At 32.2% G+C, this 12165-nt stretch overlaps 1 long non-coding RNA gene across 1 annotated transcript; it reads right to left on the bottom strand.

Moving 5' to 3' along the window:
• Window positions 1-9455: 9455 nt before the first annotated feature.
• On the bottom strand, window positions 9456-11463 carry LOC107021715. Its single transcript, XR_001457068.1, has 2 exons — window positions 11262-11463; window positions 9456-9798 (listed from the first exon to the last, which is right to left on the bottom strand). It is a non-coding gene; the product is annotated as an uncharacterized LOC107021715 (long non-coding RNA).
• Window positions 11464-12165: the final 702 nt, after the last annotated feature.

Genomic DNA, 12165 nt, shown 5'->3' with positions numbered 1-12165 from the left:
TTTGTATCCTTTTAAATAGTTTAAATCTTTAACAAGGATTTCATTACTAATAAAATTGTAACAAATTAGAGAAAAATTAATTAATTTAATCACAGAATAAGACAAAAACTGACTTTATGGTTGCTATTAAAAGGGAGTAAAACAAACAACATTTACTATTTTGTAGTAATCAAAGTTTGCAACTGAATTTTTATTTTTTATTTTTATTATTACGTAATGTAATTTTGTTATATTTATTAATCAGTTTTTAGTGTTTGTGTATAAGTGGGAATGTAATGAGAATCTTTGAAATTATATATTTGAATTCTAATTGTAAATAAAAAAATTAATTCTTGCAAGAAAAAAACATGGTAACTATATTTAGAATTGTTCATTTTGAAAAAAGATCATTAAATTTTTAAATTATAAATTTAATCTTTAATATTTAAAATTTTAAATTCATATTATTGTTGTTGTTGTTGTATTTTTTGTTAAGGAATTATTCAAAACTAACATGATATAATCATTTATAAAAAAATTACATAAAGATAAAGATTAAATATTAAGTATTTGAAAGATTAATTTAAAATTAAAAACTAAAAAAAAAATACATTCTTTATTTAAATAAAATGGGAATTTATATAAATATTTTCAAAATCTGCCCAGGTCTCATTACATTCCCACACAAAGACAAGCACAAAAAATTGATTAAGAACATAACAAATTAACTAAATTAGATTACCTACAAATAAAAGAAGCTAATTTTAAGAGTTATGAAACTTCAAAAAAAAAAATGAATTTGTCCCATGTTGGCATCTTTACTAAAATAATCATAATCAATAAATATAAGTTTTACAAAATACCTGTCTAATAATTAAATAAAATGAAGAATCGAAACTAAAATTTTAAAATAATAATTTTATTGAAGAAATACTTAAAACTATCGTGATATAATCATTTTAACAATAATAATAATAATAATAATAAAAAAAAAAAAATTAATATTTTGATTCTAATTTGAAATCAATTACAACTATTACCGTTTTAAGTAAATCATTTTCATTATCACCAACCAATTAAATAAGTTATACAATTTAAATTTTGCATAAGTTATATCACATTTAATTTAAAAATTATGACATTTAATTCCGCTCAACACACAAATATGAATACTAGTTAAAATAGTTTCAAGAGAGTAAATACGTTATACTAATTAATGACTTTGTAATAAATGCCTGAAGACCAAGAACTTACAGCAATGACTTTCTAGTTGATTCATTAAATAATTTAAGTTTACTTTTTCGTATTTAATATGATGATTTGTCTGCTCATTTGTTCTGCTGATTATGACTATCTATATATATATACACACACCCCATTGTTTTCATATAGTAGCTCTGTCTTCTTCCCAACAATCAAAGAGAAAAAATGTCAGACTATTTATCTGATTGGTTGTTGCCTGAAATCCTTTACAGGCTACCAATTGAAAGCCTTTCACGATTTAGATGTGTATCAAAGCAATGACTTTCACTCATTTTGTTCTCTACTTACGAATCAATCACTTCTATTGTTACTCCCCTTCTCCTGAAACATCAAAATTGTTCTATCTTCTTAGACCCTAGTTCAAAAATCCAAAATCTCACCCTCTTTAAAGAATTCAAGTTTCAATTAATGACTAGTTCTAGATACAAATTCAGAGTTGTGGGTTTTTCTAATGTCTTATTTTGCCTTGTTGATGATGTTTGATTATGGATATATGATGTCATTCTTTGGAACCCCTCTATTCGCAAAACTATCAGCCTCCCTAATATTCCTGTTAGCGATGCTTCAAATCACGAATTTCTCATTGGATTTGGATTTGATAAAAAAACTCATAATTATAAAGTGGGGAGAATAACCCATCTACGAGATAAGTATTTTTATATCAAGCTCGTAGAAGTTGAAGTTTATAAATTGAGTGCAGGTCGATGAGAACCAATTTATTACTCAAAGGGCTTCTTCCATTTTAAATTGTATATCAATAATTTGAGTATTTACTTAAATAGGACTGTTCATTGGCTTTCCTATAGTAAGAATGAAGTTGGGGAAATCACTAACAACGTGTTGGTTTTTGACCCACGTGATTAGACGTTCTGTAAAATGAATTTTACACAACAGCAAGCTCATGTTTCTTCTTTTGATTTTTCTGTTACTTTATGTGGTGAAAAGATTTCAGTAATTTCGTGCGGAAGGGGTCACAATAATCCATTATTTCATAGTTGTGTGGTCTGGGTGATAAATAAGTATGGTAAATTAGAGTCGTGGACGGAGAATTCGTTGTGGATTTGATTGTTGGGATTAGAAATGTTATTAGGTTCACAAGAAATGAAAAACTTATTGCAGCGCAAGAACCTGGAGATCTTATGTCGTATGATCTAGAAAGAATGAGTAATGGTAATTCTTTCTTCTTGTGTAAATACAATGAGAGTTTAGTTTTGCATAATGGATAAAAGTGGGGCTACATCTTATCCTTCCATGGAATCAGAAGCGGAAGAGGAACCCATGATTTTGAGTTGTGTTCGTGGAAGCTTATTATGTATTGCATTTTATGAAAATTTAAACATTTTATTGAACTTTTAATAGCATTGTATAAAGATGACCATATTATTCTACACGTGTTGACATATGCTAATAGTGGTCGTCTAATCAATTTCCGTAAGCACTTCATTTGCAATTCTTCATGTGTTCAACTTCTATATTCTCAAATGTTATTGCTTTTTGTTTGGAGCAATGATTCTCTTTATTATCCAACAATTTCTTTCCTGATATAATGTTAGAATTGAAGGATCTTTATATCCATGGTAATGGTAATTCATTCTTCTTGAGCAAATGCATTAAGAGCTTATTGTTATGGTTATGAAAGCTTACTATGCAATGTAGTTTGTGAGACTTTAGTCAACTTTTAGTAGCATATGTACTATAGTTTATCATATTTAAGAGTATAAACTCGTTATACTATCCAGAGATTTCTTTCTTGACGTATTTTACGTACTTATTATCACATTTTAGAGTATAAATTCCTCTTAAATTCCAGAGATTTATTTCCCGATGCACTTTACAAACTTATTTTTAAATGGTATTAGGATTACTCATATAGAAGGACAAAAATTGTCCCTTAGCTTTGCCTTATGACTCAAAATAATCCTTATCATTTCGTATGGAGTACTACTAGTCCTCCTTCTTCATAAAAATGGTGCAATTTTAGTCTTCCTAACTTTTTCCGTTATTACAACATTTAGCTCCTTTTGTCCTTCATTAATAAACATTCATTATTAAGGTCACCAAGTGAATGAATTTTGAGTGGCAGGATCCATTTTTTTCACAAGCTCCATTTATCCATTTATAGATTGACAAAAACCATAGTTTCTCAAATGATTGCAGGATATATTGGAGCCAAACTGTGTTAGGATTGTGTTGTGTAGGGCTTCATTTGGTTCGTATACCCAGAGCTCGAATCTGAAACATTTGGTTAAGATAAAAACATTCCTATTCACTACACTATACCCTTTGGTTGTATAGATATACTAAATCCTTTCTCCAGAATTCCAGAAATACGCTTCAAGTCTGAAACAAGAGCTTGTTGGTATCAATTAAGCATAAATTTCCAATTTAATAATTATTATTGGTTTTGATTACTAGTCAAGAAAATTCATACATCATTATTGAACTTATAACACCAGGGAGATAATGATATTAAGGATTTTTTTTCATTGTACATGAATGAAATTGAAGGTTGCATCCGCTAATTAAAGTACTTACAACAAAGAGAACAAATTCTTTCAACGAGTCATGATTTGTTGCTATGTGAGTGTTGATCTTTGATTTCATTTAGGGCTTAGATCTACCCTCTACAATGATACAGGAAGGAAATACAAAAAACAATTAGTCTTTTAGGAAAAAAGTTAGTTAATTAATTTAATGCATGACACGCATATAAACAGCTTCTCTAAGTGATAGACGAAAAAATATTTGAGAGAGACTAAAATTGTACCATATTTACAAAGAAGGACTATTAGTGCTCCATATAAAAAGATAGGGATTATTTTGAGTATTAAGACAAAGATTAGTGAAATTTTGGTCCTTTTCTCCGATTACTCATCTAAATGAAAAGTATCTTTGATAATCAATTTGTACTAAAGACTAAATTTATCAACAATCTTCTCATGAAATAATTTAACACAACTTATTTTTCCTAATTTATCACTATAATGATCATTATACATAAGGATATGAAAAAGAAGAAATAATGAAATAAGAATATTGTGAAAGAAGATTCCTATATTTGGTTTGGAATTAAAAAATTCTATGAAAGTTGACGGAAAAAGCAGTAATGACGTTCCCAGGGTTCATTATGGCTTCCTAATGTCACTTAGCTAGCGTTTCAACATTGATTTTCAAATATTTCATTTATTATTTGGGTCAAAATTTGGGTGAAAATTCACCAAGTGTTTGACCATTGTATTTGGGAAACATATTTCACTTTTTTGGAAAAATATTATAAATACCCATACGTTTTAAAAGTTGTGACAACTAACCATAAGTTTTTATTACAAGTCAAATGAATTTTTAATGCAACAAATAACAAGTAACGTCCATGACATTGGAGCAATGTGGTAGTTTGGAGGGAGTGCAACAAGCATCATCCCATAAATCGTAATGTAGACAAAGCACATGACTTTGTTACCCTGAGACAATTATTCATCATTTTCATCAACAACTGTATCATCACTTTCTTATTCGCTGAATAATTCATCACTATTTTCGTGTTCACATAAAAAAAATTATGTAATACAGTGCAAACAACTACTGTAGAGGGTCTTTTGTAAAAGATAAAAGTTTTTAGTAAAAATAGATTTTTTAAAAGATCCCAAATGAGTTTTGACTCAAATACTAGTTTTTCCTAGTATTTTAGAATTTGGATTATTCGCCAAATAATGAAAAATTGTATTGACAAACACTATTTGTCAATTTTTTCCACAATTTTTACTTGATAAATCTATGGCTAAACACGTCCTTAATCCACCCCTACACCCCGGTATACTCCTTACACAGTTTGTCTAATGTGTTGGTTAGTGCAAAACTTGTAGTTTAGAGTGGTTAGTTTTGTTTTCGTTCCCAGGGAACTATTGACTATTGACACTGCAATAACTCTTCATTATCGTTTAAAATAAGAACCTATATCCATCTTCCATAAAATTAGCTATCCTATCATTGCAACCATAGGTGTGACATGGAGTTCAATGAAGTAAACCACAAACCGAGACCTTAAGTAGTGATGAAAATAATGTTAAGTGATTTTTTCTTATAAGTTTTTGTGAAGTATGTTACTCGGTACCCATATTAGTAGGAGGTAGCAGGTACCCTAAGTCCACACAATCTTACCCAAACACCATGGTAGTAAAAGAAATTATTGTCCTATCATAATTGCATTTTGTACCCCGTTTCTACTCTTTATTGTCTATCTACTTTAGTATATCCTGTTTAGCTACTTGCAATATGCTCTCCTTATTTCTTGTCGTTTATGCTTGTGTTTTCTTTAAGCTCAGTCGGCAGATGCCTATTGAGTACCATTTTTATACATATACTACACTTCTTCCCCTGCAATTTCACGATTCGATTTCTCAGGTCATGATGACACCAATTACACATCACTTGTTGGTAAGCCGAACCCATAGCCCGGATTAAAATCTACTAATTTTAAAATTTCTCATTCACTTATATTTATTCAACCACTTGAACATGGGCTGAAAATTTGGTTGGATAGATGCCTAGAAAAGTAAAACAAAATATGTGGGACGAGATGAAATTAATGTACAAGATCGATTTTTCTTCTCGGAGAGTCGAACCCAACTATTAACATTGATCAATTGGAAGTTTCATGGATTATTGCTCTGAATCTCATTTATTCAGAAACATTAACACCATAGAACATTAATGTTTGTGAAAGGTATTTCTGTAGACACGCCATCTATGACTATAAGACACCCAAGTATAAAGATGTATTTGTTAAATAATATGTCTTTTATGATATTTTTTTATGGTATTATTTTTTAACATATTAGCACTGATATCATCAAAAGTTAAAGTCAATATTGTTACAATTATCTCTATTCACTCTTTTTCTTTTGTGAAAAAAAAAACACAATGGACTACCAAGCGGAATCAACAACATCAAATAAGATGTTAATCAAAACAGAGATAGGTAATCAACAAAATCATACGGTAACCATCCTAAGTGCAACACTTCAAAAATTCAAGATGTGTATTTAAGTATAACATAAGTGTAATGAGGTTCAAACACTGTTTCAAGGCCTATTTTAATGAATATAGGTCATTTAGGAAGTCTAGGAACTAAAATGTCCAAGAACGTTCATGACATACGAAAACTAGTTCTAGTGAGGTGCTAGCATGCATAAGACTATTTTATGAGCTTTTAGGAGTTGAAAATCCATGAAAATTGGTGGAAGGGTAGTTAATATGTGTTTAAGTTGATTCATGGTCGAAACGTCTGTGTATTACTCCCCAAGGACCAACCAAATGTCCCTTGAGGAGGACCCTTGCACATTGGTGTCAACACTACCTAGGCAGTATGCACCCACAAAGGGTTAATCAACAGGGCACGTGTTGATCGACGGGGCATCGATGCCAACCATCAACCAACACTTAGGTATTTCGTTGAAGAGGCTCAATTGCATAGTCTTTGAAACCATCAACGGATATGCAGCACGGAAGGGCACAGTGACCGTCGACTCACAGACGGACTGTCGATCGGGGTCTCGTCTCTGAGGGTTCATTTTCCTGCACATTTTTAAGTTAGTTTCATTTAATTAGTTAAGGGTTAGGTGGTTAATTTAGGGGTTTAAAGGAGTCTAATTAAGTTAATTAACCCCACATATAAAGACCACAACCCTCATTAGACTAAACATAACTCACAAAACAAATCCTCTTCTTTCTCTCTCTATTGGAAGACACCATTGAAGACTAGTTAGGGGAGGGATTTGAGGGCTGTAAAGGTACTAATTCACCATCAAATCTTGGTCAAACATTAAGGTATGAGATCTAGTTCACTTTTGAGACTTCTTTCCTCAAAGGTCTCCTTCGAAGTGTTTTCAAAAATTGAGTTTTCATGTGGGTTCTTCTCAATCTCAAAAATTATGTTACAAATTGGTTTGTTTATGTTTTATATTGGATAATATGAATTGATTAACATGTATCTTAATATAATTATGATAAATGTTGATGGTTTGGTCTACTTTGTAGAAGATGACCTTTGACCCTTAACCCTAGGTTTGATTTTGATATAAAATAGGCTATATTTGGTTAAATTAACTTGATTATGAATTAAATTTCTGTTAGATGATGTTGTTATATCAAGCATTAACAAATTAAAGAGAATTGTAGTCTTTCACGCTAGTTCATGAGAAGATGATCTAGGTTAGTAAGTGAATTGACCTAAGCATCTTGTATTGAATTATGATGTAGTGATTCTCCTAGCCTTGATATCATATTGATTAATGAATTATAATGATGTATAGCTAAGAGTTGGGTTTAATGAGGGTTTATGGTAAGACCTTGTTGATGAATTATGAATAAGACTTGGTAAGTCTCATGATCTCTATCTTTTACTTCAAATTGTGGTTAATTATGATTAAGTCATAATGTGACATTGGAGTATGCCTTGTATTAGGATTGATAGGGTGGTATGATGTTGAATTGAAATGCCTTTACTATGTTGTGAGGTTGATTAAGGTGTATATGTTATAAGGGTGATGATGACTACTAATGTGCCTTATTATGATATGAAATGCTAATGTGCTAACCTCCCTTATATGAATTGTAATGAAAAGACTTATACTCATGAAATTCCTATTGAGATATGATGATGATGATGATGATGATGATGTTATACAAGGGTTAGACCCTATGACCTAAACTAAGCTATAATTGATAATTAAAGGCTTAAAGACATTTCAAAAAAGGGACTCTAGCTTAGCACCGAGTGAACTAGAGTGAGGAGTGTACCTTCCCACATAGAGAAGGTAGGAGCACTAAAGTACTTTTTAGATTAGAGACTACAATGCATGGAGCATAAAAGAGGGACCCAACTATATCTCCTAGTTCTTGAACTATGTTTCCCCCATAGGAATACTAGCTAATGGATCCACGTAGTTGATATGTTTTATGCTTTGGTACTACTTTGGCAAGTAGTCCGTCTTCTTTCGGTGTAGGGTTTTATGACACCGGATTCCACACTAGCTCATGTGGTCTATGTCGGTTAGAGAAATATATTCCCAAAAGGTAAAATGAAATAAAGGATTTAACTCTAACTATGATAACCTAATGGGTCTAGCTTAGTCTAGGTAGGGGTATGGGACTCTACCTAAGTATTGCACTAGTTAGCCTTGAGGGGAGTCTTCGGAGGATATTTTTTATACGTATGATTATGCTTATAATGATATATGATATGTAAATGATGAACTTGCACATTGTTGATACTATATGTTGAATAGTTCACTTATGAATATGTGTTGGCTTATATTGTTAAAGTAAGATGAAATGTATATCTAAATTCCATGTTATGTGAGGTAGGGTGTTAGTCATGGTTCTTGTTGAGTTACTTGGTTGAGTAAGATTATGGGCTTTGCTTGGTCAATGCACTTGTTTGACTTGATAGGGGTCTATGGGTAATTGCCTTGCTTTGTTTATAATGAAATGTACTCTTATTCATGCTTATTGTTAACTATGACATGATGATAGAGTTACATTGAGTATGTATTTACTTATACAATATGTATGGTTGATTTGACTAGACTTGATGTTGTAGTTCTTGTAATTTACATGCCTATGACTTAATGAATTTGAATATTAATTGATATGGTCTTGTTGAATGTGCATAAGAGATTTTAAATAAAAAATGCATAGTTTATCAGATGTCCTTTTTCTTAGCATGTTTTCAAAGTATGTATGCATATGGTCTCATACTTAGTACAACTGGCATACTAACCTCATTTGTTCCCTTTTCTCAAACATTTGAGGTTCCGATCGTTGAAGTGTTTTGGAAGGCTATTTGAAGAAGGCTTGGATCTTTGATCATCCAAGTAGGGGTAAGTCCTCATTGTCCGAGGGCGATGCCAATATCGAGCTTATGTTGTTGTTGTTTTATTCCTAAGACTCTTATATTCTATCTCTTTTCATTTGAGTATGGATTGTATAAAGCCTATATGTGGCTTTCTTTACTTTGATGTAGGGTTATGCCCAAATTGCTAATCTTGTTAAATGGTTATGAGAGGAGACAATCTTTAAAACTATGTTCTATCTTATATATACATATACATACACACACACACACACACACACACACACACACACACACATATATATATATATATATAGACACACACACACACACACACACACACACGTATGTACAATTAAAGTAGAAGGCCATGTAACTTTCCTATACGAAAGGTCTGTATATACTAAATATATATATATGTTATGTGTATGTAGAGGTCTATGTAAACATCCAAGACGACGCCGATTGCGTCTAGGGGGTAAACCCGGATGTGACACTAAGACCTGGCATTAGTTAGTACTTGAGCATCTAAACTAAAATAGTAGTATAGGTGTTCCACAACAATTACAAGAAAAGTACAAGCTATCTCTGAATACAATATGAGCACTAAACCTAGCAGACCAGTTGGAAACCGGTATCTCCAAACGCCAGGAGCTCACCCTAATCTCCCAAATCCCAGGTTGCTCCGCACGACTCCAAATCATCTGCAATTTGCAGGGGGGAAGTGTAGTATGAGTACCAAAATGGTATTGAGCAGGCAACAAGTGACTAAGCTCAAAATATAGCACAATCTTAAACAAACAAGTACTAAAAAGGAGATACTAAAAAAGAAATGAAGTGTAAAGAATAGAAATAGGAAACATGGCAAAAAAGACAGATCATGAACACACCTGGATAGCAAGAAAAAAACCTAATGGCAAGCAACTAAGACCCACAACTACAATTCTAAAGTAAAAACCTACCAAATAATGATAAAACAATAGCAGAATATAGATTATCGTCAAAATATAACATAATCGGAACCTCATAAGCCTAGAATCTACAAACATCATAACCCAACCGACCCTATTAACCGTACGGTACAAAAAACAAACAACGATACTTGTGATAGGTAAAGCATTGAATGCAGGGTGTGCAACAAAACCATCCAAAACCATAAAAGACTCTAGTTAACTCCCACCCCAACTAGGAAGAGTGACAAATCAATCCAGGCTTCCCTACTACATAGTCCACTCCTAGAGCGTAAGTAAAACCAAAAGCATGCAAGATAGGATGTTAATGTGTCGAGTATTCATTTCAAAATTGAGCATAACCCAGATGACTAATATTTTAAGTAGAAAAAGGAGCATGCACCTAACGTCTCATTATGTAAAAAATCAATTAGTCAAGTGATCCAGGTAGTATGACTCACATTAAAGACTAGTTTAGAATAAAAACTGAGTAAAATAGTATTTCATCAAGAATAACAAATATGTCAATGCAACGATGGGATCGTACCATAAAATCTGAAAAAATGATCAAACAATGTAATGCATGCCACCAACATCATTCAAACAGGACACTCCAAATCAAATAATTATACAGACACTTAAACCATGCTACCAAAAAAAGAGAGCACTAACTTGGGATCCAATTGGTCCTCGCACATGGCCTTAGGCCTAGGAATATAATCATTAGCTTAATAAGAATACGATATGCACTCCACTAATCAATAACCAAAGGGAGCAAGAATAAAACTCAAGGGACGATGCCCTACCCCATTTACTGGTCAAGTACCAAGCTGAGCAGTTAGGACTAACCAACAACTACAAAGAGCCATAAAGTTCACAAGAACGGAAGAAAAACCATAAGAAAAAAACTTACACGGAGCAAATCGTAACTACAAGGCGATACAACACAACCTAAAACATCTAATGTACTGCCTACTCTAAGGCCACTACAAATCAATCATAAAAACAATAAACAAGATCATTTACTCCACAAGAGAAGCTAGAATATTAACTAAGTATCTCAACACGCACAATAAGTCGAAGGCTCATACGAAATCAAGAAATGATAGGATAACAAGAGAAAAATTAAATAACTAGCAAATTCAATCCACAATTACATGAAATATATACTAGGAATTATCTAAGAAGCTCAATAAAGAAAGTAGATTGAAGCTTACCTTTAAAGCTAAACACGAGAACTCCAAATCCATCACATATGACCTATCCACATCTTAAATTATCAAGGACAACACAAAACTATCAAATTATCAATCAAAACGTCATTACTAACATTTTGACACTAAAGTCACAATCAACAACCAAAGGAATCAAGAAGAGAATTTCAAATTAATAAAGGGGGAGAAAATTTAAGGGATGACGCCCTACCATATCACACTATTCTGGTCCCAAACTGAACACAACTCGGATGAGACCACGACTATGTCAAGGCCCACCATGGTTACAAGAATCATGCAATAAGACAAGTGAAAACGAGCCACACATCGAACAAATCATACATATGAGGCGATAAAACACAAACTAAAGCATCTAATGTCCTTCCTAATCTATGGCCACCATGAATCAATCCTACTAAGGATAAGGAAGATCATCTACTCCACAAGTGAAGCCACATTATTAACTAAGGATCCGAAAACCCACAATAATACCAAGGCTCTTAAGGAATCAAGAAACAATGAAATAGAAAAAAAAAAGGAAAATTAAATACTCGAAAAACAACATCTAAAATTACATGGAATCTATTAGGAATATCTAAGAAGCTCAATCAAGAATGCAGACCAAAGCCTACCACAAAGCCGAACACGAGCGCTCTGAATCTATTACACACGAGTTATCCGCATTTGATATTATTCTGGACACTACCAAACTATGAAATTATCAATCATAATATCATTACCGTAGTTGTGACATTAGAATTGCAACAATTGGAATAGAACCAAATTTTAGTCAAAATGAGAATGTAGGACTCACTTCGGGAAACCCAAAATTGACTCCATCAAAAGGTCCTAAACTATGCCTCGAACATTTGTTAAAAAATTTAACACAATCTGGAGCCCGAAAACA

This window comes from Solanum pennellii, chromosome 6 (assembly GCF_001406875.1).
Source record: "Solanum pennellii chromosome 6, SPENNV200".
NCBI classification, from domain to species: Eukaryota; Viridiplantae; Streptophyta; class Magnoliopsida; order Solanales; family Solanaceae; genus Solanum; species Solanum pennellii.
Note: the sequence above shows the minus strand (reverse complement) of the source record. Positions and strands in the feature narration are given on the sequence as shown.